The 26,670-nt window shown below is 36.9% G+C and overlaps 1 protein-coding gene across 3 annotated transcripts in view; it reads left to right on the top strand.

The window, feature by feature from the left end:
- The first annotated feature begins 240 nt into the window (after positions 1-240).
- Ae2 (Anion exchanger 2) overlaps positions 241-26,670 on the top strand; it is a 204,962-nt gene continuing 178,532 nt past the window's right edge. For 2 of the 3 annotated variants that reach the window (XM_065218281.1, XM_065218291.1), the window contains exon 1: positions 245-847. The gene's annotated coding sequence lies outside the window, so the exon portion shown is untranslated. Of the gene's footprint in view, positions 848-26,670 lie in introns of all 3 variants that reach the window. The other variant, XM_065218251.1, reaches the window with a different exon arrangement.

The raw sequence follows: 26,670 nt of genomic DNA on the forward strand, positions 1-26,670 counted from the left end.
CGGGATTTGTTTTCTATCGCTCGTTGTCGTTGCATTGAAACCCGTCCTAACTTGTTGCTGCGTGGATGCACAAGCTAACGCACTTTTTCGTTTGTACATGTGCATCCATGCACTCATTCGGCGTTTTTCTGCGCTCGCCTAATTCTCTCTTTCTACTTTCTGTCTCTCTTGATGTATTTTCTATATGTTGCTGCACGTTTGGCGTGGTCGCGACTCGTGCGCCATTCGCACTATTTTTATTACCACTTCGGCTGATTGATGGTGTGAACGCACGTTTTGAACGCTCAGCCCAGCGCCAACGGTGATCGATTGAATTTTACGGCTTTTAACTAGATCACGTTGCACGATTTGGTCCCGGAGACCCCGGTTACGGTGTTAGGGTAGGATATCGGTTTTGTTCAAAACGGTCGGCTTTATGGAAATTCAGACACGTTCTTACTGTGAGTAGCGCGGCGAGTTCTTGTAGCAGATCGGCTCGTAGAGATTATACCGTTGTGATCGGCCCTCCGAAGTAGTGTAATCTTGTGTTGAAGTGAAGGTGAAGTGGTGTGATTAAAAATAATTTTGTGCGTGTTCAGAAGAGCTTTGTCGGTCACCAGTTTGCTATTTGGCGTTAGGATTGCCCTGAAAAGAAGACTTGTGTTGTGCGCAAATTCCAAACCATCTCACTTATAGGTTGTTGATAAACGTGTGCTACCGAAGTGGAAGGAATAGAAAGCACGTGAAAGTACCGAAGCAGAAAGAAAAAAAAAACTTGCTGGCAAGAGAAGATTTACCCATAGCGAAGAAGGCAAAAACGTTCGCTGAAAAGTCATTAGCAGTGCATTTAACGAAAATGTAGAAAAAGGTAAGTTAAAGAGAAAGAAAAGGGAATCAACACAAAAGTAGCGTGTGCACAAAAAAAATGTAAACAGAAAACATAAACAACGAAGAAGGCAATACGAAGCGCGAATGTGTGTGCGCGTGGATGTTTGGATTCTTCACGGGAGTCACGTGACTTGAGCATGCATGGATTTTCCTCTATGTGGTGGTTTTGTTATGCAAAAGAATATTCCGGTATGTATCTATGTGGTTTGTTGTCGCCTCCCGAAACGGTAATGGATGGTGTGCTGTTACCACGCAATAAGGGGTTGTCCATAACGCAGGTAGAGTTATATTGAGTTGATTATTGGATGACTGTCTACGCTTTTGCCTAAATTCTTTCAAAAATTGTCTGCCTAATGAGTTGCTCGAATAGAGAATAAGTAACAACCGAAAACGTTCATAGGGGAAATACGGGGTAAAAACGCCCGGCGGGGTAAGACAGATCACAGCCAGTTCTATATGAAATCCTCAAGATTAGTGCAAATTTTGAATGTAGAATAAATTTAACAACATGTTTTTATCATTCTGAAACACCTTGTAGCTCCTGTACTAAACTTCAACAATGAATCAAAACAATCTTCTCGTTCTTTTCATGATCTAATTTTGAAAGGAATACATTTAAAGAATTTTAGTGAAAAACTATGTTTTCAAACATTTGTTTATATTCTTCATAAGGCTGTACTTCTTCTGTAACTGTTGATAAAGGTTTGTAAAAATGTATTCAACAAGTGTAGGGAGGTGACAGCAGGTACGGTTTACCCGAACTTCGTGGATTTCGCGATTTTCACGGATTTGAACTTTCTATCGTGATCGCGGAATCGCGGAAACATTAAATCTAGACGAACAATTCAAAAGGCTCTATCTGTTTTGATCGATTCTCTTCATAGAATTTCTCTTTCGTTCATAACTCAGGTGCATAAACATACCCAGTTATATTTGTTGTTAGGCGAACCAGCCGATTACTGAAACTCTTGTAAATAAAGGATAAAATGATGTTGATGTTCTGGATGCTAGATGAGAATCTTCTCTACCAAATTATGTTGCGAATATAGCGTGAAATCCGTTTATAGCCGTGATTATCAAAAAAGAAAGATTGGACCATTTGAAATGTTCATCGAGAAATTATGTCACGAAATCCGTGGAAATTGCAGAGTACATTTTAATGGCGCGAATCGTTTATGGTACATGCTAATTGAAAATTTATTACATTGAATGTTAGTTACATATCCTATCATCCTTCACAGCCCATCCTGCAGCGAATGGTATAAGTTGTCCTCGCAGACAATGTAATGGATTTTTACCTTTTTTATTCGTGTTCTGTCCACGCTTTCGACTATAACACCAAGCTTTTTATTTATAACATTATACACACTTGCTTCGATTGTCTCCAATTTCCGTTCAACAGAAAATAAAAACATGCGAAATCTAATAGCGAATTTGTTTTTGATTCAGTTCCAACCTGGCTCGGGTATCAAGATTGGGTTGCCTTGTTGTCTGTCAAACGTCAGTGTAAACGTTTGTTTTTGTAATCTGACTCGGGTTAAGGTTTGCACTGACAATGAGCTCGGGTCCGCACGGGTGGGAACTGGTTCCAACCTGGATAATAAACAAATTGATGACAAAAAAAATGAGCGCTTCTTATTTGCTTTTAGCCTATCCATGTTCCGAAGCATGGAGAGAGCAGTGGCGTAAGCACAGGTCTGATAATCGGAACGTTCGTGGTCGAGTCCCAGCCGGCGGCAACTTTTTTTTTTATACGACATGATTCATTTCACTTACTAATCCACTCACTTCCGTTCATGTGGTCTCCACTAACATTCTCCGATGATGAATCCTACATAATTGTAAGCAATTGGGTGTAATTTTTAGAAAAAAAATGTCACAATTCTCTTTTTATCGTGTATTATGAAGCACAAAGCAGTGATGCCAACATTCCAGTTCAAACTGGATTCTTCCAGTTTTGTTTAGATACAAACAGCTATAGTTCGAAATCTTCCAGTTTTTTTTTCAGAGAATGCAGTTTTCTATTATTAATAGCAACATATTATGAAGTATCATTAACAGTTCAGAAGGATTAATATACTTTGCACTTTTATATTGAAACTGAAATCAGCCAAATGCAGGGCGATGCTACGATCAAGTTCGCTTCACGGAAACGGGACAGGTATGCATCGACACGCATTTTGCAGGTTTGGTATTATGACAGTTAACATAAGTTTATGTCAAAGTTAACCTACTTAACTGATGTTGAGAACATGTAACAGATCAGGAAATTTCAGAACTGTCGAACCATCTCCAATCTTGCCGTCAATGTTAATCATGCATCTCTGTTATTTATCTTATGCCTTCGTCATCTTCTCTTGTGAATTTATTTCTTATGCAGGGTTTTTTTTTATCTTTATTAAGGAGACTTTCCGACAAAACAGGGGGTGTCTACTCCTTTTGCTAGAATAAATTTTCTGAGTTTTCCAGGGTATTTCAGAACTTTTCGGATAATTTCTTTGTTTTAAGAAAGCTGTTTTCTAGTTGCGTTAAAAAATATGTTATTTTTGGTAAAGCAACAACTTATTTCCACAAACGATTTCAAATTATGACAATCAGTTTGACAATCAAAATCATAAAAAGTTAAACTTTTTTGAACTGAGTCTTATCTACGGATCCAATCCATCGCTGATGCTTTGCGCCTTCAGTAAGAACTCGACACTTGCATGGCTTGGTGCACATTAAATCGAATGATCGTTAATTCTGAAAAATTCTCTGTTATCTCCTTCGCTTGGATTCATCGACCACTCGTTTTCGACTCCAAGCATCAAGGTACAGCTATTCAGCGCATGGACCATGTGAAGGACCTTGGAGTTGTTGTGGATATTCAACTAACGTTCAAGCATAACGTTTCTTATGTCGTTGAGAAGGCATCCAGGACTTTGAAATTCGCCAACAAGAATTTTACCAGTATGTACTGTTTAAAGCCATTGTGCTGCTCTTTGGTCCGTTCAACGCTCGAATACTGCTCTGGCATCCGCACTATCAGAACGGTTCACAGAGGATTGAATCTGCTCAACGCCGCTTCATGCGTTTTGTCCGTCGGCTTCCTTGGCGAGATCCGTTCCGGTTAACGAGTTACAGAAGTCGATGTCATTTAATTCAACTCTTCAGTAGCACAGGAACATCGCCAGGGTTATGACAGTAGCGGACAGTTGCAGGGAATAATCGACTGTCCTGCTATTCTTGAGTCGGTTGACTTGAACGTTTGTCCCAGGGCACTGCAAACAATGCGATGCTGAGGTTACCTTTCCGACGAACAAATTACGGACAACATAGTGCTTTCATCGGTGTACAACAATTGTTCAACACGGTAACCAGCGTAAACACATTAATGAGTAAAAAAATACACATTTTTTATGTTTATATGCAGCTGTAAGAAAATGTGTAAATTAGGAGATCTTAAAATGTGTGAAAAAATACACATTTTAAGAATGTAGTACCAGTCATAAAATGTATATTTTTATACTCATTCATGGGTAAAAAAAACTTCAAAACTTGCTGCATTGCTTCGTTGATGCACACCATTTGCTTAAGCGAAAAAATTTCAGCAATTTTAGGCAAAGGATGAGGAACTACTGTCCAAACTTTAAAGAGCAACGATGGACAAGCTAAAGGGTAAGTGGTTTATATTATTTTCATAGCTAATCAGGGCTTAGCTATGAAAATCATTTTTAAATTTTTCATAGTTCGCTGTCTGGCTGTGATTTTTTTAATGAAATAGTATTGAATCTGAGCAATCTTTATTTAATCATTGGCACAAATAAGAAAACTCCATTGGTCCCCATCATATTAAAATTAGATAAATGATTACTTTTTACACATTTTGCATTTTGAAAAATGTGTAAAAATTCACTTCTATTGACGTTTGATGGGTTTACACATAAATGTGTAAACGCAGTTTACACATTTTATGAGTAGACCCCTTTTTTCACGAAATGTGTGAATTTTTACACATTAATGTGTTTACGCTGGTTACCGTGCAGGGTAGCTTCCGTTTTCACTTTCTATCTAAGGCCTGTACTCGAAAAAAAATGCACCAGACAAAAGTTTTAAGTCTAATTTTCTTGAAACTTTCAGGGAATGAACTAATACATATGGATTATGTTTCGGCATAATTACTTTATTCAATTTCCTTTGCATCGTTGAAAGCCCGCACCTTTCCAACTTCAGTAGGACTTTCCTGTCCTTGGAATCTTGGAATTGAAATTGTCATTTCAGTAGTAGAATTATTGTAACTTTACAATATTTTTTTAATTGTCAAAATTTCAATACTTCCCATTTTGCGAATTTGCAATGCTTGTTGGTATTGATGCATTTTGAATTTGGGTGTGGTTCAAACGGGTGCGGAGTCAGTATCAACGGAAAAGCATTAACTTTCACCTTAAGACCCCTCATTACATTTTGTGCAATGGTGGACAGTGTCTGTTTTTATCATTTACCATCACATGCAAGGAGTATCGCTTCAACCCAGTGTCGATGAATTGCGTTTGTTTTGAACATCTTCGTAGTTACGAAACGAGCGAAATGAACAAATGAGTTTATTATACATCAACGAATACGCGTTTGTTGATATTCACCAGTGCTCGATTATCAAACCAAAATTTTTAAAAATCAGAAGTGATCCTCAAAAGCAAAATAATCAACGACATTTTGGGCAAAATGATTATTTTGAATATTGTCGACCACACTGCCTAAATTATCGATATTATCATAAGTTCTACTTGAAGCATAAATTGGCCGTCGACTTATGTCTAAAAACCACGTTCTTCAGCGCTATATTTGTTTAAAATGAAAATAATCATTTTGCATTTGATCATCAATATCATCCCGACCAAGATGAAGACGAATATCAATATTTACAACAACAGCGTCGATAATGAGAATCCAGCCACGAATGAAGAAAAACAAATGTTATTTTTGATAGTCAGAGGTTGCCTAGATCAAGGGAATTTGTTTAAATCAAAATTCAAATTCATGCAGGTAGTTGGTCTATATGTTAAGGTTTTCTTCATTTTCAGCTAAATTGAGTGAAGAAGAAAGGATTTTTATCAGCACTGATGGTGGAGCCGACCTTTTTGGTCACTTTCATCCATTCTTTCTTCAATTTCAGCTCGTTCTTAAACACCTTGGAAGATTTTCGAACTTTAGCCTTCATTATGGCCCAAAATCTTTCCACCGGACGAATCTCTAGTGAATTTGAGGGGTTGGCGGTTTTTGGTACAAAAACAACGTTATTGTCTCTGTACCAATCCAACGTCGGTCCCGCGTAATGGCATGATGCCAGGTCCGGCCAAAATAATGACCCGCCCCTCCGTGGGACCGCAGAAAGGGCAAAAGACGCTTCTGGAGGCACTCGGTGCGGTAAATTTCGCCGTTGATGGTACCTATTGTGATGTACGGTTTACTCAGTTTACCGCATTGGCATATGGCTTGCCAGAGCAAGTATTTTTTGGCGAATTTGTCCACTTTCTTCTTCCTTATGTCTTTCGGAACATCAAACCGTGATTTGGCAACGTAGAACTCCAGCCCCGGTATCTGCTTTGCGTCTGCCTTGATGTAGGTTTCGTCGTCCATAACCACACACATCGGTTTCGTCAACCACGGGGTTTGGCCGCCGTGTTTTGTTGATCACGCTGGTTCGGTGCCTTCCGGACCTTGAATACACGAAGCCTACACGATACACTCGAAATTCAGAAAGGTTTTTTTACGGGTAAGTTTCCACAAACACAATGATACTCTAAGCACAGGGAAGTCTAGAACATGTTCAACCCGATAGATTTCCTCGACCAAACCGGGCATTGAATCCACCGCCCCCGCCTTGTTAATAATTTTACTGAGGCACCCAAAAAGAAAGAAGCCCATCCCCTAATTTTTCAAAATGCCTTTTTTGAGAATTCATACATCACTTTGGAGGCTTTAGAATATTCATATTGTTTGTAGTAATTGAGTGCACCGCAAGCATAGAAACACATTAGAAAAGAGTTCAAAATAGATGATTAAAAGACTATGATTATAATGCAGAGTTTGCCAAAATATAGCCATAACTATAGAATCATAGTTAATGACTAAATATTGTTCAATCATTTAAATACTAATAAAACATTATACTCATAACGCAGCACTGCGCAAAATATCAATATCAATAACTACGACGTGCTGATTTTCACTAGCCACCTGATTCAGTATCAGATCACATAGTTCCAATTTCAATGTCACTTGCCTCAATGTCAGTGATCAACTGACATTGACATCGTAATGGGACCTACCTATTAGCCAATCGCGCCGTTTGTCTAGCCAAGTTACGGTTCTCCGGAATGTGTATACCAATCGCTGAACACGTGATACGACGTTACTACGATCGGTTCAAGGTTCAGTTGGTTTTAGATCCGTAGATTTGTAGTGTCGTTAGGCAGGCTTGTTTCCACTCACTTGCTATAAAAAAATGATTTTCGGAATTTTGAAACCATTTGATGTCAAAATGATATTTTGTACTTGTAAGATACAAGAAGAGGTTGAAAGGCAAGTGTTTGACACATAAAACCTGTAAAATTTGCTTTCAGATAGTCACAATCCGCGATTTTACGACTCGCGAGTGCTCACTCTGAGTGAACGCTCACGAATCATAAAATCGCAAGATGTAACACTCTGAAAGCAAAATTAACAGGTTTCATGGTTCAAACACATACTTAACAACCTCTTCTTTTAACTTATGAGTACAAAATATCGTAATAACATCTAATGATTTTATAATTCCGAAAAACATCTTTTTATAGCAAGTGAGTGGAAGCAACCCTGTCGTTAGGTTAGTTTTACGACGCTGCAAACTTTCCAGGTGGTATGGTAGTGGCACTTCTCGTGGCTTAACATCTCTTTTACCACTTTACTGGAATCGAAATTCTTCATTATTATAAAGCAGTTAACCTACACCGAGAGTGTAGGTGCTGTTTTTGGTGCTCAAGTGGACGAGCCGTGCAGTCCTCTGAAACCAGCGAATAGCTCTTTTTCCGTGGGTACTATACGTAGCTTTTGCCCATCAGACTAAAAATACCAGCGTTTAGTAGGTTGTGGAAGTGTCGTGGTGATGAGGTTGTGTCTAGGGGAAGTACAACTTGATCTGAAGTAATATTTGGTGTAAAAATTGCTCAAATTGGTAGTTACTATAGTTTTTAGTAAATTATTAATTATCACCGTCAGCGGAAAGCTAAAAATCAAAAAAAAATAACAATGTAACTTAAACGCCTACACTCAATAACGTTTCACCGTTGTTGTTTATGGTTACTGCAGCTATCTGTTTATCATTATTTTTGACTAGATTTTCGTTTTCGATAGCTCTGATGGTTTTCGGCTTGAGCTTTTGATGATAAAAACGGCACTGGACGTTCCCCCAGTAGCAAATCTCTCCAAGTTGCAGGCTCATTGCAAATCGAGCGTAATACACCCACGGAACCATCACTCTGGGACTCTGTTTCAGGGGCAGCGTAGTCAGTCGATTCCCGTTCCATCGGAGGACAGCATATTGGTTCGCAGACGTGGAATTAATTATTATTTCCTTGGAATGGAAATACGGCTGATATGGACATTGAGATCAGCTACTAAAGAATGCCGAGTTTATGAGAACAAGGAGCGGATTTCAGTGGCGATGGCCAGCAAGATTATTAAGACTTACCTCTCGTGTGAAATCTATTTTTGATTAGACGAATTTCAAATGCACACTTAAAACAAACAAAAAATAGTCAAAAAAAAACTGTAAGAGTAAGTATAAAATAAGCAAATATCACACTTATTAAAATATTTAATATTTCCACCATCGGTATTGATGCTCATTCTTGGACCTGTCTTTCCCCTAGGGCTGCGTACGATACCGTAAGACTGTGGGGTGACAGTGGGCCAATATTTTAAAATGTTTATTGTTGCAAATATCTTGAATATACAGAAAATGATTACTAGGATATGTTCCTTGAACTCCTGGAGTAAAGCGTACATAACATTCACCAGTTGTTTTATTTAAATAGTATTATAAAATTAAGTGTCATAAATAGTAGTAAAATGTCCACAGGCAAACACAAGTTTGAACATATTTTTATGTGGATAGATGAAGATTACACGCGATATGTACCCATACATACGAAGCACATTTTGGTCATAACTAATGTATAGTACTCCTAAAAGCTACGATACATTATATTTAAGATATCTTAACCAAATTTATCTTCCGGCGCAATGTCACGGTACGTTTTTAACGATTTCTCGACAACGATACGACCTATCGACTTGATTAAAATCACATTATCCGTTTCAAACTATAGGTAATCGAATAGTATGTATATATAGTATGAAAAAAATCACAATTTTTGGTGTAAATACAGAAATTTTTAAAATATGTCTATATGGACCATAGCATGCTATAATAACGAATGGCATCAAAATCCGATTTATAAAAAATATTTAAGCATGTGAAAAATCAAAATCTCGGTAGTTTTTTTTTACGCGTTTTTTTTTTTTACGCGGCACATATCCCCCGCGTAAAAAGCGACTCCAGTGTATCTTGCTAAAATGTGAATGTTGTAAGGCAGGAAAAAAAATTTTGATTTTTGGCCCATTTTCACCCCCACTTACGGTACCTATTTAGCCGTCTTCTACGTTCGAGCTTTCATTTTTAGAAAATCTATTTTTAGTTTCAAAGTGTTTTATGTTAATTCACGTGTGAAGTTTACGATTTTCAGAGTTGGAGAAAATGCTAGTATCAACATGAAGCTTTAGCGCGATAATTTATTAGATAGAGAAAGTTCGGAAGAGGATAGGTTGATAGTTCCGCTAGAGTACGGCAGTGTGAAAAATGAATAGAAGTTGAAGCTGAGCGAAAGGTCACTCCTTTACCTAGGTCATACATTAATGGATGAGGGGACTTAAGGTATTTCCTCAAATCCAGAGGCAAAAGAGTGCGCGTTTGACTTGCTCATATACTTTCTGTGGCTGTGGAAAAGTTCTAGTGACGTTTATCACTATCCTATTTTTAGTATTTAATTATTGGCTTGTTTCCGTTAATTTATATACTTTTTAGGTTACTCATTTTAATTTAGTTTACATCACTGTCAAGCTATCTAAGGCATATCTTATTAATGTTCCTGCATAAAATGTTAATTACTCCAGAGCGTTAAGTAATAAATTAGATATGAATAACCAAAATTTTCATTTATTAACTTTTTAGATATTAATTATTAATCATTGATCTTAATTATGTTTACGCCCATGTCCGCGCCCTCGTATTCTGAATCATGACATACACCAAAATTCGTGAACATTAGTAATGTTAACCTGAAATAAATCAAAAGGTTATCAATAGAGGGGTTCACGTTTCCATTACGTACGTTTGGTTGAATTGTACATGGCGCAGCGAATCCAGCTGCACGATTCCTTGAGTTTTTTTTTTTTCATGAGGTACATTCGTGAGTGAAAAGTTTATTCGATCCGAAATTCGTGACTTTAGATTGATGAAATTAGAAACGGGTTTGGTTTTGCGAGCCCCGTAAATTATTAATGTTTTTAAACAAAATTGTCCGGAGATCAGTTCTCTTTCAGTAGTGCAATTAAATTTTAACTATGGGTTAATCTATTAGCAACTAACGTTTGCGTTCCTGACGAATGGGTGAACTAGAAAAATGCATTTTTTAATTAATGCTCCGGGGGAAGAAAACTTTAAAGATACCCGGTAGGTGTCTAATTGTAATGTTTATTTTTTTTCAACTTTTCTTACTTCGTAGATGTGACTTAATTTATAAAGAAAAACTTCGGAAAATAAAAACATGTTAAAACTTCTCTCCCAAACCGTGCAAAATTTGTAACCAATCATAATTTTTCAAATTATCTTATTCGTCACGAAATCAAACGTTAGATTGCCAATTCGATTACTTAAGAAGCTTGCTGGGAAATATTTATTAGGTAAAATCGATCAATCTTAACTTGTCTACCGAAAAACCATAAATTGAAATTCCCATTAACTCTTCGAGCACCAAACTGGAAATTAATTCGTCACTTTTTTAAATGTTGCACTTAATAATAAATAAGCCTCGCATACTGAATTCAGATCACTGAAGTCGGTAAAATTTAGTTTATGGGTTTTGAACCACTGAAAAGTCGGTAAAATTTCAAATGATCCTTGCACGTGAGAAACCAATAAAATTGATAAATTATATTTTTCATCATTAAATGGGGTAAACTGAACAAAGTCTTTTATAAATTCTAATTTTTTTTTTAATAATTTAGGGTTTTGCATTCATTTAAGGACTTTAATCATCAATCTCTAATCGGCATCACAGTGAGGTAATTATTAACATTTAATATCTCAAAAGCCAATATATATATATTTTAGGTGTTCATAAACCAGTAATCACTTAACACTCTGGAGTAATTTACATTTTATGCAGGAACAATTGAGAGATATATCTTAGATAGCACAGGGATGTAAAATAAATTAAAGTAGTAAACCTATATACTTTATAAATTAACGGAAACATGCCAATAATCAAATACTAAACAAAGGGTAGTGATAAACGTCGCTAGAACTATTAAACAGCCACAGACAGTATATAAGCAAGTCAAACGCGTACTATTTTGCCTGTGGATTTGAGAAAATACATCGAGTCCCCTCATCCATTAATGTATGAGCTAGGTAAAGGAGCGTGCGTTTGATTCACGCAGAAAAATGGATTTTTGTTTCAGGGCCTAATGTATTTTGTTATTGATTCGAACATATTGTATCACTATTTCAACAAAACATATTTTTGAAACAACAAAATGGTTTTTAAAATCAACAATCAGATTATTGACTCTACAACCGGTTTGTTGATTCAACAATATTTTTCTTTGAATCAACCGAATAATATATTTGAATCAATACCAATAGTATATTAGGCCCTGAGTCAAAAATATATCCATTTGAAATTAAAAATCATTTCTCTGCGTGTTTGAATCGCATTCATGGCCCTTCACTCAACTTCAACTTCTATTCAAGTTTCACACTGTCGTACTCTACCATCTTCAGAACCTTCTCTAGCTAATAAATTACCGCGCTAAAGCTTCATGTTGATACCGAGATTGCAAATACTCATTTCAGCGAAAATAATGTTTTTCGGAATAATAAAACCATAAGATGGTAAGATGACATGTTTTACTTGTAACTTACAAGAAGAGGTTACACAGTATGCGTTTGAAACATAAAACCTGCAAATTTTGCTTTCTATGAGTCACAATCAGCGATTTGCTGATCACTGAGTGAGTGAGTGAGTGAGTGAATGAGTGAGTGTGTGAAAAATCGCTGATTGTGACTCTCATGAAGTGAAATAAACAGGTTTAATATGTCAAACACATCATTTGCAACCTCTACTTGTATCTTACCTTTTCAAAATATGATCATAGCAGCTAATTATTTCATCATTAAAAAAAAACATTGTTTTAGCTAAAATGAGTATTTGAAACCTTGGTTGATAGTAGTAAAGCATTTCCTCCCAGCTCTGAAAATTTATCACAATTGCAATGGTTTCCATTCCATCTACCCCTCAGCATCAATCAAAGGAAGAGGTGTGTCCCAATTACTACAAAGCCTACATTCAGCCGCAAACGGCTGTTGGCGTTTCTTAACCTTGAAAAGATTTCCGGCACGGTATTCCTTTAATAACTCTGATCGTTTTCTGTCAAAACATGTTACTGGCTCCAAACCATAGCTGTTTTGACAAAGACAACGATAAACGGAAAGCGAAAGAACTGGTCAAACTGGTCTTTGCTTCCTTGGGTTATCGAAAATTTTGTTTTATTTCACTTGCACTGGACCGTGGACATTATGGTAATAATGACCGGAGCATATTCTTTTTCGCATTAGCAATTCTGGAGAAGAGATGAAAAGAAGTACACCAGCACCATAGCAACAAGAGAGGGTATAGCTATTGAAAATTGATTAATAAGCTTCAGGAGGAGTAGGAGTGCTATGCAAATATATACAAAATTAAAGTGAGATGATTATCTGCTTAGCTTACATGACGTAACTGCTGGTACATTTACCAGCCTTTATTAGAATATTCTTTGAGCACTTCCGAAGATGTTATTCGAACACCTACTTAATTAACTCATTTATTGAATTGATATACAGTGAACTCTCTACAGCTCGATGTTGAATGGACCATCGAGTTATAGAATTATCGAGTTATAGAACAACAATCTTATACGAAATAACGATCACATAAGCCATGCAATTCATTTTTACTATGGTTCTATAGCTATATCCTCGTCAATTTATGCAGCGTCCACACTTATATAAGCAATTTCTCAGCGTCACGCACACATATGTTATGTTTGTTTGTTTCCCTTTTATCTACTGTTTGCTATGTTATCCATTACAATCGACAGAATTGTCAAAACAGGTTGAACACGATTTTTAACGCTCCAAACTTCTCAGGTGAGTGTGACTATTGTCGACATCTTCTTTTTCTTCAGCAACCATTCCATTTGAACTGCATGTTAACCAGTAGTTTTATTATCAGCAATTCGATATCAGCCGTATTTTTAGCGATGGAGTCCAATCTTAGATCCATAAGCCAACATTAGAGTCATTTCCCCTATAGTGGCTACAGGAATATTACAGCTTTAAAGTCCCATGATTGAGACGGTTTTGAAGATGTCAAACTGTAGTCATTCAAAACAACTCACTAGATCATATCCAAGTACATGTTAACAATGAATTTTCGAGGCTAGGAAAACATAGGAAAATCCACGAACCCCTCATTTTAGCTTTCAAACTTTCATAGCGAATCAAACCAAACATAGAGTAGTACTAGAATTTTGACTAGAATGGGATACGTTAATCGATTTGCTTGGGACCAATAGGCTAGTCAAGTAGTGAGCCAATTTAAAATCGTTAGTTTCCATCGGTTGGTTATATTGCCGGACATTGCAAATTCTAATTCTAATTCGATCCAATTAGTGTTTTAGTCAAAACTAAGTTTTCCAATAGAAATAGTAGCTAAACACCCATATTTTCATAATACTGGATAAACTCAACAATGCTGCTCTGAATTTTTTTGGAAAAACAGCTTAACGGCGAAACCGAGCTTTTTGTCAGTGCGAACCTTAACCTGAGCTAGGTTTTAAAAACAAACGAACAAACTGATGTTTGTCAGAAAACAGGCAGACCCAACATTAATACCCGATCCAGTTTGGAACTGAATAATAAACGAATTCGCTATTAAAATGCGTTTTTCTCGGCTTTCTGATTTGTGCTATGGAATGAACTTGCTATGAACGACAGTACAATACAGACAAACAGACGTATCTTTCCATTCTCAATCATTGTACATGCATTTACCGTTTTATTTAAAAAAAATTGAAAGTTTCGCGAATCCGCTACCACAACGCTGCCATCGGATCACTTTGACGTGTCTATACATTATAACAGGGTTACTTCAACTCTCTTCGCTGTAAAAAATGTTTTTTTTTTCGAATTTATGGAATCATTTGATGCTATAATACTATTTTGTTCTTGTCAGTTACAAGAAGAGGTTGGAAAGTAGGTACTTGACACATAAAACCTGTCAATTTCACTTTTAGTGCGTTACAATCAGCGAATTTATAACTCGTGAGCGTTCACTCAGATTGAGCGCTCACGAATCGTAAAACCGCTGATTGTGACGCACTGAAAGCAAAATTGACTGGTTTTATGTGTCAAACATATAGTTTACAACCTTTTCTTGTAACTTAAAAGTACTAATTTTATAATGATAATAACTAATATTTCATCATAGTGCTGAAAAACTTATTTTTATAGCAAGTGAGTAGAAGCAAACCTGCTTACTAGTATTAATAACCATTTACGGTTCTAATGAATTCATAATTCCGAAAAACAATTTTTTAAAGCAAGTGAGTGGAAGCAACCCTGCATTCTAAAGCACATTTCTAGGGTTCAGAATCATAAGGGCCTAACTGCGAAGATCGATTCTCTTTATCGATTTTCTTTTCGCATTACCACAGCACAGTGAACCAATTTTCCGAAATGGTCACAATACAATGTAGTAAAAGGTTGTATTAGCTAGCAAAAACAACACCAAATGCACAGAGATATGTCAATCCAGACGAGTATTAACAAAAAGAGAAAATCTATTTAGAGATCGATCATCGTAGTTAGGCCCTGATAATTATGAACGCTAGATTTATGCAACGTTGTTTGTGACTTAGCAAGCATCATTATTTTCTGCGAATAGGTCACGAGATGTCGTCAGTGAGCTTAACGTCGGGCCACAGTTGTTAATCGAGAGTTTTTTTTAGGCCTGTATCATTTTTCCATTACACACTAATCCAATCAGTATGGTTTTACTGGGTTTTTGGTAAAAGTTTAAAAATCTGTGGAGAATTCAATAATGATAAAATTTATTCCAAACTTGTGCAGACTTAGTTCTGTGAACACCATTTAATGATAGAAAATAAAATTTGTCAATTTCATCGATTCCTTACGGATAACGGTCATTTGAATTTTTACCGACTTTTCCAGCAATTCATAAACCCATTAAAAAAATACTGACTCCTGTAATATAATCTAAGTGTGTAGTTTTATTGGATGGCAAGTATGATCATACCAACAATCAATACGAAACTAAAGATGTTAAATTGTCTCACTACTTGACTAGCCTATACTGCCGTTATACGCATAAGAGTCCCACGGTACATAAGGATTGCATAGCACATGGGACAGTTATGCGTAAAACGGTAGTATAGGTCTCAAGCAAATCGACTAACGTACCCCATTCTAGTATAAATTCCAGTACTACACTATGTTTGTTTTAGTTCGCTATGAAAGTTTGACAGATAAAATGAGGGGTTAGTGGATTTTCCTATATTTCAAGGGGTGAATCGATTAGCTTGAGACCGAAGATAGTACCAGAGCTGAGCCAAAAAGTTGAGCTCGTTATTTCGGGACCTTCTGGCCTTAGAGTTACCTCTATGATCATACTGTGTGCTCAGAGATTTCAAGAAAATTTTCAACCCGAAAAAATCCTAGACCTGACCGGAAATTAAACCCAGGCACCTCCAGCATGGCCTTGCTTTATAGATGCGCCCTTACCGATTGAGCTATGAGAGTCCCATTTAATTTTTGTCTACACTCCAGATATTTTTGCAATAATGTTTTGCAATGATATAAGCAATCGTATAATGGACGAGAACCACAAAATCGCTGATCGAAAACAAGCAAAAAGCAACAGAAATATTAATTACCGTAAGACGGAGTGACATTGGATCAAAATTGAAAAAAAAAGGTTTATTGATGCAAATATCTTGAATTTACAGAAAATGATGAACTCTTGGAGTAAAGTGTTGATAACATTTACCAGTTGTTGTATTTAAATAGAGCTGTAAGCAAAAAAACGTTTTTAAAAATATCCACAGGCAAACAAAAGTTTGAACACACTTTTATGTGGATAGACGAGGGTTACACACTATCTTTAGCCACAAAGTAGATTGGGTCTAAGTGTACTTCCTGTGTAGCTACGTTACATTTACATATTTTAAGATATTTTATCCAAATTTATGTTTTGGCCCAGTGGTACAAACTATTTTTTATTTAATTTTAGTAAAATTAGATCAATTTCAATCAACCATTTCCATGGCAGCCGTGAATATATCATGGACGAATATATGTAAAATTGTTTTCCTTACTAAAATGTGAGTGTTGTAACGGTGGGAACGAAAATTTTTGATTGTTTGGATCAATGTCAGCCCCACTCACGGTACCATTAATCTTATGCAAACTCAACAAAATCTTCAATGATCTCGTCTTTTTCAAAGCAATCAGAAACAATTCTCCGAATTCAGTGCTAGTTAAAAGGGAGAGCTTTTCAACAATTTAATTGCGTTTTCTCGCTATGCGAACTCAACGATCGCAGGAACTTAGTTAAGTAATCCGGTCAGTTCAGTCAGTCGTGCCCGCGGGTGTCAATTGTTGCGGATGGCCGGTCGTTCGTAACATGTGCGAAATGTTGGTCAAAAATGTGCTTCACTTTATTCAGTGTTTGACGCGGAACGAGACAGCACGGTTTTTGATGAACGAGAACGTGTTCCAACGTTGGTTACTTTTATATAAGTCACGCCTTTCGAGAGCAATCCGCGAGTGTTACCCGACATACCTACGATAGAAGAGAACGTTTCGGATTTCGCCCTATTTTCTCCGCACTCGGATTTGGGTTTTCTGGGTGTTGCATTGTTGATTTTCGTTCCTTTCTTCGACTCAAGAGTAACAACGCCGAGCGTTCCGTTAATCCATACCGATATGGCATTAAGTGGTTTTGTTTGAGACAGGGCAACTCCGTCAATAGTGAAACACACGCGAAAGCAGGAAATTGGCACTCGGAGAATAATGGATGCGAATCGATAGATTCCCAAATGCATATGTTTGTATCGACACGGCAATACATGGCCGAACAGAGTTTTTATGCTACAGTTTTGCTCATTGGTGATGATGATAGAGCACATTTAGCGCTGGTGAGTTCAGCAGGTATTATCTATTTTTGTGGAAGTGTGTGTAGTAGAAAATCGCCGGTAAGTCGTTGACCTGCGGGACTCGTGTTGTACGTCATTCTCACAATCCATAAGTTCATAAGGCAAATCGGAACGAATTTAAGCAAATTCAAGTTGTAGTGCAACTGAGAACTGAGGGCGATACTTCAGTCTATGTGTGTGTTTTTTTAATAAGGCTGTCGCAAATTTTATTTTAATTTTATTTTAAAATAACAAAATATAGAAGCGGCATAACGAATTCAGCCCTATTCCAAATCTTTACTTGCTCTACGCTTCATCCTAAAACGTCACTTTTCAATAGTTAATTTATATTATAGATATTTTTTTATCGTCCCTAGTTGTTTGTTTTTACCTTTGCCCACACACCTACTCGACCAATTTTAGTGATTTAGTGAGTCGGAAATAAAATGAAATTATTATTTATATCAGTCTTGAGTTTGTTCAGTAGACTGATGCAAAATTTAAAATTTTCGCTCCACTGTACTCGAACGTTTCCAAAATGGGTCCTCATCAGCCTTCCAAAAGATGAAGTCATTTGGTAAGAAACTGACTTGGCACAAACCATTTGTAGTTTATATGGAAATTACTATGGGAAACTACCGCCGATTCCTAGTCATGACTACTTTAAACTAGGGGAACAGGATTTTTCAGTAATCCAAGGAACACATCTTAGTCGTTGTTACTTTTTATGCCTTGTTGATAGTGACAAGACTCGGCTTTGTCCACCGAGGATGATCTTGAAACAAGGAAAAAATGAGTTAGTTAGTCTTCATCTATGTGATTCCTAATCTTCTATTCGTTGTTCCCTAGTTTGAAGTGGTTAAGACTAGGGTTCTGCTGCATGGTCATTATCGGTGTCATTACTTAAATACTGGTCTAAAATTTATCGATAAGGAACAAATATACACTTTTTATCATGAAATTGCTGTATATGAACAAATATGATGACTCATCACTGATGAGGCACATAGCAACAAAGTAAGATCCATTGCCTTTGAAATACCGATTTTCAGATTTCAGATTTATTTATTTTGATTTTTGAGCCATTACATCATACTGAGGCTGACCTTGATTGATCTTTTTTTTTATATATCTGCCTCATATGTTTTGTCCTATGTTAGTTCTCTTTGCAGTGGTTCAACATTTTTCCCCGTTTTTGTATACTGAAACATAAATTAAACATAGAACAGCGACAAACTGGGGGTGATTTTTGGCAAAACTTTTGATCGATGACTCAAATAACTATTTTATTGATAGTTGAAGATGCTAATTTCAAATAACAGACTGTAGTGGTAATTTTTATACGATAGATGGAGTAGATGAAAGTATAGAGTTGATAGTTCCGTTAGAGTACAGCAGTGTGAAGATTGCATATAGATATTAGAATAGCGAGCTAGGACAACTTTTAAGGAAGGTACAAATCGGTTTTTTTCATCTCTCTTTACCAAACTCCCCCTTTGGAGAGGGATGGTTAAGGGTTGTCCCTCCCCCCGCCACCACTGGCAAAAAGAGATGAAAACCGACCCGCTCAAGTATCAACGGTGTGTTTGAAACAGTTCTACCGATTTTTTTTACCGCACTTCAGTTGTTATTTGTTTGGAGGCGAACCAGCCCAAGGCTGAAAGCCTCCCTAATAAAGATTAATTAATTAATTAATTGTTATTTGAAGGAAGGCATCCAGTCGTAGGTTTGGAAATTGCAACTATTGTTTACCCCTACCACGATATTTTTAAGAGAAATTTTAGTATAAAAACATTGTAAAATATATTTAAAAAAAATGCCTACTAGCTAAATCTCAGTCAAACCACAGACAAAAAGACGTAACACTTCATTGTGTATCTTTGTTCACGCATTTAACGGTTGATTTGAATATTATCAGTTCCGCGAACTACTCGCCGCAGCGCTGGCATCGGATCGCTTTGACTTTTCCATACATTCTATAGAACTTTCAAGCAATATTATTTGCGAGTTAGCGAGCAATTTTGTTTTCCGCGAGAAGCCAGAGCGATGTCGTTACTGAGGTCCTATGTTTTAAGATACTATGTTTTCAAGAAAAACTTTTTCAAAGTGTTACGTCTGTTTGTCTGTGGTCAAACCATTCAAATGACCTATAAGGATCGGCCATAAAATGGCAGGGATATGAGCAAAACACATTTACATGCTTTTTAAAGGGTGACCTCAAACTTATGATCGGGAGTGTAGAGGTCATTCCATCGGTTGTGTACAGTGTACGATGTACACATACATTGTGATCAATTTTACATTCATGGATGTAGTACTGTATGTGATGTTTGCTATTACAACAATATTTCATGCATCAGCATGAATTACGTTGATTGATATATTTTTTTTATTATCTGATAGTAAACCTATGGCGATACCAAATCCGACAAAATATCATCAAATTAAGATATCATCATTAAATTCGTTATCCAATCACTGCAGCATTGTACAATCTGAGACGATTCAAATCAATTTGCTGGCACTACAAATCAACCGCACATCTCTGTAGCATTTCGATAAACACACTACGAGTCCACCCGAGCTCACTCAATCGAGAGATCAGTGTATCACCATCGTCACTTAATTGATTTGCCGTTTGTTTTAAAATCAATTGATATTATTGTTCTTTCATTGACTTCAATCGAACCGTTTACCATTGCTACTGCACGGTAGCGTTGTGTTTTTTTACTATACGTAATTTTGATACGAGCGCACACTCGTGTTTCTGCGGAATGCAAACGTTGCCTAGTATACAACTTTAAAATTGAGTCAGCTGCACAATAGGATGTGCCGAATCAGAACCAACCGATCGCACGTCAACGATCCACCACATGATGGGAGAAGCAAGAGAATCAATTAAGGCGTTCATTTGAAAGAAATTGTCGCTAATTGTCTCGCAATTCCCATATGGTTTGTTCGACAGCGTCGATTCATCCCGAAGCTGCAGATTCTATAGGAGTTTCATGTTGTTTTCATCAAATCGCTATGTGCTCATGAGGTAGGGATGTCTGGTTTTATTGGTTAGTTACATGCTGTATTTTTCATGGGACAACAGCTGACGCATGAAATATATGTTCAAAATGCATTTAATTATTACGAAAAGGCCTTTGTTCAACCGGGAAATGTAAGATTATATTACATATTCGCATAAAAAGTATTCATAATTTGAAATGTTTCACCGCATGAACAGATGCTGTTCTGGTTTTTTACTTTTTAATTTTTGTCAATAGGGTGAATGGCTCTAATGTTGGCCTATGGATCTAAGATTGGACTAAAAATCTGCTATATATCGATTGTATCTAGATGAGCGCGGTACTAATGGATATTTTGGTTGCTATTGAAAATTTAGTCGATTGCTGAATGTATGGGCCCAAATTAGGGACACTTAGGCCGACATTACATACATTTCCCCTATTAACTCAATTTTCTAATAGATTTTGTTTCCCCAAATGCATTTTAGATCACTATTTTTCCATTGAATGAACGTTTAAAAATATATATTTTTTTTTTAAATGTTTCATTGATTTTATCAGGGCTTTTTTTGGAAATTTGCTTTGGAGGAGGATTTTCTAAGTTCAAATTGAAGTATCTTATTACAAAAATCTTTTGGAGACAAATCGCCGTTGTATCATGAATTATAAAAATTATGATTAGCTTGAGTAGCTTCAAATTTTGAAATTCGTATAGTTATTGCAGTCGTTTCTTAGTGTCCATTTCCTCACGCATGATCACGATCAATTAGCGCTACATATCTGGATGGATTTGGGTGCTTAACCACGAATTATTTATTATATTACGTTTCCAAGTTTTGCACAACGGAACACTTCTATCGAGAATACATTTCATATTTTCATTGAATATAATTTTCATTTTTGTAATTCATAGATGCGAACATTAAATCATGATGTGAAATATTACGAAAACTGACTTGACCAAATTTAAGCATGCTTTCAAACTTATCAGTGATTCGAAGGTCAAGCTGGGAAGAACCTGTGAGTGAAAAAATAGGCTCATGACCAACGTTAAACAGATATGAGGGTCATGCAATAATTGAATCAACACATTTTTTGGAATATTCCCCCATTGTAATATTTAGTAATATTTAACATCCTTAGTAAAATCATACATTGAAAAAGTATGTATGAATGGTCTATTAATGACTCACGTAAGATATTTCTGAGACGCCCTCCCTCCCATGTGAGGAAACATAAAAAAATTTCCAACAACCCAAGTAACAAAAAACTCAGATAAAAGATAACTTTTGGCATAAGCAGCTTGGATAAACTTGAAGTTAGTCTATAGCATTCTAAGTAGCTCTATTTTTATGTAGTTATATAATCTTCAAAGCTCCCGAATCACATAATTGAGTAGCATTCTAAGCAGCTTCTGACGGAATTTAGAAAAAAAAACTATGGAATATTTTTTTTCCTGTACTCTACATTCATCTACATTCACTTAAATGAAAATTGTTTGTATAGTTAAGTGTTTTTATTTATGATCATGTCTTATTAATAGAGGTGCTTGAATAATCGATCTCAGTCCTTCTGCGTGAGAACCCTACCATGAACCGCTACGTCATATGAAATCACCCCGGGAGCAACTAAACAGCTCCAGTGTAATGCTAATGTACCCCGAAAATTCTGGTACTCTGGTTCTGTCAAATCGAATAATGGTGGAGTAAATTTACAATTGGTCTTATTTTTTTATCAACTTTTTTTTCCCCGTTTTTAAGTTTTTTGTTTTTTTTTTAACTTTTTATAAAAAACATTGATATTTTTTCTAATAGTCTTCCAATCGACTCAGCATGACGGGATCGGAAAATGTCTGTCTATTTATGTGTGTGAGAGAGCGCGTAAGACAATTTTCTTATATGTATTTCTCGGCAACCACTCTACCGAATTGAACGCAACAACAACCAAATGAAAGCTACCATGATTCTATAGAATGTTAATTAATAGACTTTCAATCGATTAACTGGTTCCGGATATATGGACGGAACAAGACCCTAAAATCCGGGAACTAAGTGATGTTTGTCGGCAACCACATAACCGAAATAAACGAAACCCTTTAATCGAGTTACTGCTCAGTGCCCACATAGGAAATAACCATAAAAAGTGCAAGCGATGATGATGAATTTTGATATAATTAAATCGATTGAATTCCAAGATAGAATACAACACCAGTAATACGTCTCACTCAAAATTTATTCTTGGTTTGCTTTCGACGTCCACATGAAGTGAAACAAAAACATGTTTTCTGATGTGAAAAAAGTTGTGCCACCAACGATGGCTGACCCCATTGTTTACGTACGGTGGAGACATCTACAATTTGCAAGTGGGTACGTGAAACTAAGGTTTGCTGTCTAGATGCTCGGGGGGTGTATGAAATATATGAAAGTACACGCTGTTTGTCCCAACTAAATGTTGGTGTTTTCAGTGCTCATTACCCTAATAAAAATGATATACCCGAACACGTCGTTAATCAAAATAACCATAAACATTTTATTAGGGTAGTTACCATCAGAGATGCCGGCTGACTAATTTGAGCACGAAACGCAACACCTCGATGAATGCTGCGTGGCTTATGCTTTACTTGATCCTTTTAGATTTACGTACATACGTTAAATACTGTTACAAAGACTTGTGCCAGTTTTTTTTTCATATGGGCTTCCACGGAACTTTTTATAAACATCGATGTGGTCATTTTTGCAGCCTTGTCTAGTGTTCCTAAGAAGTGATCTTCGGAACTTATTTGAAACTTTAAGTTGCTAAGAGTACGTATGGACACTAAGGTGCTTCACTTTGAAACAAAAAATCTTATATACCACCCTCTATACCCCAAAATATGAGTCTATGCAAAACACGTTAAAACTGATGAAGGTTTAGAGGTCGCGCTAATGAATTGAAATTTGTATGGAGATCAAACTAGGCAACAGGATTGTTTTGTAATCAAAGGAACACATCTTAGTCTTTTTTACTTTTTAAGTCTTGTTGATAATGACAAGACTCGGCTTTGTCCACTGAGGATGATCTTTTTTTTCGTTGATTTGTTTTCTGTCGATCTTGTTTTCCGTACTGAGTACCAATGCTATCGACGCCAGGGAGGCAGCTCGCACACCTGGACCTTACATATCGACCCAGCAACTCACGAACCGGGGAACAACGGCTTTACTGCCCTTCCGAAGGAAGGCGTGATCAGAGATTTTATGCCTCAGAAAATCCCGGCGGCACCAACTGGGATTGAAACCAAGTCTTTTGGGGTAAGAGACAATCACGCTTACCATTACACCACCAGTGCCACTACTGAGGATGATCTTGAAACAAGGAAAAAAATAATTTGGTAGTTAGTTTACTTCTCTAGTTTGAAGCGATTAAGACTAGAAATCTTACGCATGGCCATTATCGGTATTATTGCTTGATTTTGTTGCCAAGGAGTCTTTTTTGACTGACAAAGGGGTGCGCTTTTGGAGGGTGTTCCAACAATCCGAAGGGTATACATACCATACCATTATAGTCCGATCCTTGCGATCATCATTTATCAATAGTGATGGAGTAATACGACATATACTAAACTAATGACACGGGGTTTACCAAAATGCATCAAATAAATGGTCGCCGTGGATTAATGTCCCGAACAGAGGACAAAAAGAATTGGTAAATTAGTTGTCGAAACGATGAAAAAATTAAAGGGTTGTGTCCTAGACACGACCTCAGTATGACGTAGAACTACGCCAAATTGATGTATGTCATGCATGTTTGACTATTATACTTTATCTTAAATTTTACAAGTATTTCAATGTTACGATTATGGTTCAAAACTTGCGACAATTCATGTTAGCATAATCAGACCACAGTTGATCTTACGCATGAGATAATGTATTTAAATTTAATGTAATGGTTAATAATTGACAGAATTTTCCCTTCATAACTACATTGGGTTAGGGGTATAACGATCATACGGGGTTTAAGCACCTCTTTGTTCTCCAATTTGAATGACAACCCTAACATAATTATGCATCATCATTATGTACTTTACAGTGTCTTCGTAGAAGGATGCAAAATAGAATTCTGTAATTTTTGTCAAATCAAACGTTTGGTTTCCAATTAGTAGGAGCTAAGAACAACATTAATTGAAAATTAGGGGGATTCAGTTACTGATTTTCAAAGTCAAAGCAACAGCTCGTATACTGGTTCTTCACATGTTCAATGTTTTGATAGTAAGCATCATAGTTAAGGTACACCGGGGCAAGTTGAAACGGTACATGCATCTCTTACCGGAAGTGAATATTCACTGTAATTATTTTTGAGAGGCATATACTATATTATAAATGATCTCAGTTATTATTCACTTCCGATAAGCGATACATCTACCGTTTCAACTTCCACACGTGCGTCTTTCTCTATGATGCACAGTATCGTGCACGGTATATGCATTTATGTTAACATCCGAAGTCCCTCCTTTTTAACATATTCTGCACAATAAATACATCCGAAGTCCCTCCTTTTTAACATATTCTGCACAATAAATACTTTCTAAGCCCCGCCCCTGACAGGATTTCCCGCCGTTTTTTTTATGAATGAGGCGGGCAGAAAGTATCTTTAGTGCAGAATTTGTAAAAAAGGATGGACTTTGGATGGTAATCTAATTTCATTTATAAAGGTACCAGGTACGTTTTATAGTCGGTTGGTAGTAAATCACCAACAGAATAACAACAAAATATCGAGCGAGTTTTTCTCAAATTTTAAGCTCTCTGGGCAGTGGTAGTAAGCGGGTAAAAAATTAACGGGATTTTTACTTAATTGTAGTTTGCTTAACAATTATTTCCCGGAAAAAAGTGATCGTCAAAGTCCCTGTCTTCTTTAGGCTGTCGTTATAGGGAGGGGGCGGAGGGTTTGCAAGAATAACTTTTCCGCGTTTCGTATTAGGGGTTGTTAATTAACTACGTAGACAATTTTTAAGGAATATTTGCTCCTCCTCCCTCCCTTTGCGTAGACAATTGTCCATCCATTTTTTTAATTTGTGTTGACCGTGGATAATTGCCAACCCCCCCTTCTAAACTGTCAACGTAGTAAGTGAACAGCCCCTTAGTTAAATGGGACCCTAATATTCTTCCACCCCATCGCTGGTTGTCAAGGTGATCACGCTGTGACACAGCTTTAACCGTTAACTTGCTTCTGCTTACTGCAGGACCCAGTGCCACACCGTCCGAAGTGGTAATGAGCAGAGGTAGTAGTAAAATTATGTTTATTTCTGTTGATTATGGTAGTACATTGATTTATGATTTTAATTGATTAGCCTACTTGGCTCTTCATCTTTGTTTAATTTGATATTCTAATTTAATATTTGCGTTTTTCAACTAGTTTACAGAATATCCCTTTGGGGATGTGTTTTATTTGAATTGAAAAAAATGATAACCTACCTAACTACGAGCATAACTTAACCTAACGTGCTAGATCACGTATGATCTGATGATTTGATCTCAGACAGGTGTCTCTGAACCTTTCCAGGATGAATACTCTCCGTTCTTCTAATGTTTGAATTCCAGCCAGGAAGTGAATCTCAGAATTTCTAGTCCGCGGGGGACTGTTTAGGACCATCCTAAGGATCTTGTTCTGGATCCTTTGGAGTTTAAGGTGATGGCATTTTGCGCATCTCTCCCAGATTGGCATACCGTACTCGATTACAGGAAGGATGATTTGTTTGTAGACAACAAGCTTATTTTTCAGGGATAGGGTTGACTTCCTGTTGATAAGTGGATACAACCATCTTATCAAGATGTTGCACTTGGTTTTGGTTTTGTCAACGTGCTCCCTGAAAAGAAGCTTGCTGTCTAGTGTTAACCCAAGGTACACGACCTCTTTGGACCATTCCACCACTGTGCCGTTCAGGCAGATCTTGTTATTCTCCGACGGAACAAGTCTAGGAGATTTAGAGTGTGGAAAGATAATGACCTGGGTCTTTGCCGCGTTGATACGGATCTTCCAGCTGTTGAAATATTTAGACAGGACGTCCAGGCCTCTCTGAAGTTTGGCAGTCAGAGCTCCGATGACCCTACCCTTGTAGACGATGGATGTGTCATCTGCGAACAGAGACAACGATCTACCATCAGGGAGAGCCGGCATATTGGAGGTGAACAGGTTGAATAGGATGGGGCCAAGAATGCTTCCTTGTGGAACCCCGGCACCGATGTTGAAAGCATCCGAT

The sequence above is a fragment of the Ochlerotatus camptorhynchus genome, unplaced genomic scaffold (genome assembly GCF_037179485.1).
Source record: "Ochlerotatus camptorhynchus isolate MF236.1 unplaced genomic scaffold, CSIRO-AGI_Acam_v1.1 ptg000008l, whole genome shotgun sequence".
Taxonomy (NCBI): Eukaryota; Metazoa; Arthropoda; class Insecta; order Diptera; family Culicidae; genus Ochlerotatus; species Ochlerotatus camptorhynchus.